Below are 4,517 nucleotides of genomic sequence, written 5' to 3' on the forward strand. Positions count from 1 at the left end.
AATCACAAGATTGGCTTAAGAAATCACGAGATCTTCAAAGCCTCACAGAATGTGGGGGCCTTTTTATTTCATTTTCTGGGGTTGGCGCCTTTACAGGTCATGTTTACAGGCTGTTCTCCACAGCCCTGCGAGCTAGAAACAAAACCGGCAAGCCGAACTCGGAAAACCCACCTCATTCCCGGGGCCCCGCGACTGCAGATTGGCCATGCTGGGACACCCTCCCAAGGGACTGGGAGATTTTCCACCCAACCTCAGAATCGAGCTGGGGTGTCTTTCTAAAAGACGCCCGCCAGTTATGGAGTCTGGTGCGGGAATTGCTGTTTGAATTTCTCGGATCGGGGAAGCGTAGGTCACAAGATCTTAATGGTTCCTTCTGGCCTTAAAACTTATTCATCAGAATAAATCCCGAAATGCCACGAAGATGGGTTTTTATTCATCTGGGGGCTGCTATTTTTGCCTTGAGCCAGGATTTCTGGTCTGTGCTGATTTTGGGTGAGGACAGAGGGGTCCAACTAATTCCTTATTCTCTCCATGAACAAACAGTGGGTAATCTCAAAAAATAGTAAGGGTTAAACCAAACTTCCTCCTAAAACAGCCCCTTGACTGCAATTTGCCATCCTCTGTCATTAGCTGCCTTGCATGTAAGTTTCTGAGGGCACTTGTAAACAAGTGGAGGGGTGGGGGGGGATGAACTGATAGACTGACAGTTAGCAACACATTTGCACCTTACTAAGCAGCCTTCTGGAGTGAAGTCTGTAAACAGGGCATTGATGAATTTTTGCATTTCCAGATTCGATCAGAGGAAAAACTAGTCTGAGCAAAAAACCAAAACCCAAAAACCCCCCCCCCCCCCCCCACACACACACAAATAAATCAAAAATAGAGCCCATTAGAGGAGGGAAATCCAGAAAGAGCCTTTTAGAACAAATTGATGTATTAAGGGGAAAACTCTTTGGATCACTTGATGTTTCCCTGTTCTGTTCACTCCCTCTGGGGCACCTGGCATTGGCCATTGTCGGAAGACAGGACACTGGGCTAGATGGACTTTGATCTGACCCAGTACGGCCATTCTTATCTTCTTAACATGTATTGGAATGTATTTTCAAAAACCCATTTTTTTTCTCCTTTTGGCTGACAGACGTAGGGTAAAATTTGCAAAAGCGTCTAAGTGATACTGTAGAAGAATTTAAAGTCCAATTTCTCACAAGGGCCTCCAAAGTCAGTCACTTGGGTGCTATTGAAAATGTGACCCCGAGTTATATATGATTATTATTACCTAGTTCTTGTATCACTTTTCATCAGTAGCTCTCAAATCTGAAATGACAGTGATCTAAGGTGATACTGTTAATAAATTCCCCCCCCCCAAACAGAACCAGTTTAAATGCCCATGTTTTTTCTTCCAAATCTTTTATACAAATAATTCTGGTGATTTCGCTGACAAGTCAACAAAATCCACTTTAACTAAAACCACTAGAGATAGATAATCTGGGAAAGCACTGAGATCGATTTAAAATAATGGATTTTGCAGAATGGCCAGGCAGGGAAACAGAAAACACGGTTTTGAGTGTTGAAAAAACACTTTAAATAGCTCAAAGCATTTAAAAGAGGTTTTGATGATTTTGCAAAACCAGTATGAATTACATTCAGATCTTTTCTTTTCTTCCTAGTTCATAACGTGATTTGTGAAATCAAGTTTTCCTCTTTGAGGGGATAATAAGTTATTTTACCCAAAGGAACAACTGAATAAAAGACCTTATAGCAGTGTTGTGTCTGAAATGTTTTGGTAGCATTTAGCTTGTTTCTGGCACAAAACAAGCCATGAATCCCTGAAGAATTGCAGAATGCCACAATTTGATCCCAAAAGGTATGAATGTATTCTTCTCTCTAGAGATAGATTGCAATGTATATATATTTATATATAGACAAATTATTATTTTATTATTATTAGAAAGTCATCAGTTTTGTTTATGTTAAATATGCATATTGAAATATACTCTCCGGAATTCTATAATTATTATTTAAATGAACAAAGCAAGATGCATGCATCCGTTGTCAGGAAGCAAACAAAATAACTGAGCTTAACTGTAGAATATTGTTACAATTCATAGCAATGCAATTGTAGTACAACCAATATTCTGATAATTCTTTCCCCTTCTCTCAGTTAATTAATAGGAATTTAGATAAATCACATCTCCCTGAGAGTTTAAACTTAGACCTTAAAACAGAATAATAAAGATTTAGTTTTGAAGAGCTTTTTATGCATCATTTTTCGTTTGCGTTTTATGTATTGAAGATAACTTCACAATTAGAAGGGTCCTTTTTAAGACTAATGGTGATGACTTAAACCGTGAATTATTATTCTTTTGAGTTGGAATGAAACCGACAAGATTATTCCTGGTTGGATTCGTTTCTGAAGGGAGGTTACCACATTTGAACGTAGTTCTTTTACAGTGTTGATCATAGCAAAACAAAAGAGAAATCTTTTTTCCCATCCTCTCTAGATACAGGCTTTACCGTGAATCATTTTGCACTGGCATTCACATGTTGAAAAGGAATATAAGTGCTTTCTAGAGCTGTAGCCAACCTTAATATTTTTTGGTGAAATTTGTCAGTGAGCCATTTTGTAACAAAACTTATATTGTTGTCAACTTCTTAGGCTGAGTGAAATATACAAATGGACCCGCAACTTGGCTGTGGTTACGACTGGCCAAATTTTCTCCCAGTTCAGTGTGATCTGTTCACAGTGGGTCGAATTGTGGGTTTAAGCCCAGGCTGTGTGAATATGACAAATCACCCTACAAAAAATTCTTTGGCCTCTTGTCACTCAGTACAAAACCTTGGTTCCTTCACACCAACTTTGTTATTACTTTGTCATTATAATTATAGGAACCACTTTGTTTAAGATCCTTCTAAAAAATCTGTCTCCATTTCCATTAATCAGATGTTTGAATCTGCAGGGAAAAAATCCGATTTTTTTTAAATCACAATTTCATTTTCAATTTGTTCTAATTTGGTGCCAGTTTAAGCCACCTTGTCCCCAGCCAGGTTACAATCTTTGCAACAGGAAAAAGCAAAAATTAATTTCCAATTCGTTAAAATTTTTTTGCAAAAGCATGAGTAGTGCCGTTTTAAAATTATCTCCATTTAAAACAACTCCAATCCCAGAGAATGCTGCGTGGCTGTTAAATATATAGGTGGTTTTGAACAAAAAATCTGTCTCTGTAGATATATTTTGTAACACTTGACTTAAAATTCCAACATGCAAACAAAATATAAGGGAAATGTTATTCTAAACTGATTTCCTGCTGAGAATGTATAAAAGGAAGTTAATAAATAAGAATAAACCAAAGAAGAATGCCTTGTTTTAGATCTATCCTGTTGGCTGGAAGAAATAAGGAAGATTTGCACGTTTGCGGTAGCTGTGTAGTTTTCTTTTTGAACTGTCCTTACCTCGGTAATGCCAAGATAGAAAGTTTTCGGGTTTTCTTTGGGGATTTACTTCTTGCCCAAGCCAGGTTAGCGAGCAGAGGGCTCGAATGGCATAGTAGCAAAGTCAGCTCTGGAGTTAGCAAGCGAGGGGTGCAAATTCTGCTTTGGAGGGAGAAAAAAAATTCCTACCCTCCTTTACCAAACGTCTTCTTACCTTTTTGCCCAAGCAAATGTCTTTCCAAAGGGTCCAGACTGAACAGTGCCGGGAAGCGCTGGAAGAAAACATAACAGAGACCGGTTTGCTGCTGGATCACCAGAAGAGGATGGGCAAATCTTTAGCAAACCCATGCCATGCCAACCAACCCCCAAAAAAGCAGCGAGAAAGAGCAAAATGTGTTAAAAGGATAACTGAGAAGAGATAGAGGAGTCGAGCTGTATAATCTGCAATAAAAAGAGAAGCTTAACCTGAATCGGAGAGCAGATTTAGAGCAGTGCAGTAGATTCAGCAGACTTTTCCTCTCCCTCTCTCTCTGTGCTTTCAGATCTGAAGATTTGGGATTTTCTCCTCTAAGCCCCAGGAGTGGGGGTAGGAAGGGGGGGAGTGTTTGCTCAAAACAATTTTGTGTGTGAGCTAGGTCCATTCTCAGCTGTTGCCTTAAGAATCTCACATGATAGGAATTATAACAACAGACCTCTTGCAGATTAATGTCCAGGGGGAATTGTTTTTCTCAGATGGCTTGGGAGGTCTTTGCTCTCCTTCTGGAGGGAGAACATGGCAAAGGAGAAGGTCCATGTCTGGAATGGGGAGTTGTCTTTTAAAGTTTCACTTTGGCTTGAAATTTACTTTGATCGGAGTGGGTGTATGTTGGGGTAGCTTGTGATCAAAAACAGCAATCAGAAACTATACATCACAGCTGTGTTGGACTTAAATTCATCTAATTCATTGTCCAATTTCAACAGGTGGAACTTCTAAAAAAAAATAAAAATGAGAAGACACTGTACTGTAGCAGCGGACTAATATTTCGTTTGGAAAATGTCAAATCTAGTAGGAATGCTCCTTGTTACTTAATCATACGCAGAAATCTTTG

The sequence above is a fragment of the Trachemys scripta genome, chromosome 16 (genome assembly GCF_013100865.1).
Source record: "Trachemys scripta elegans isolate TJP31775 chromosome 16, CAS_Tse_1.0, whole genome shotgun sequence".
Taxonomy (NCBI): Eukaryota; Metazoa; Chordata; order Testudines; family Emydidae; genus Trachemys; species Trachemys scripta.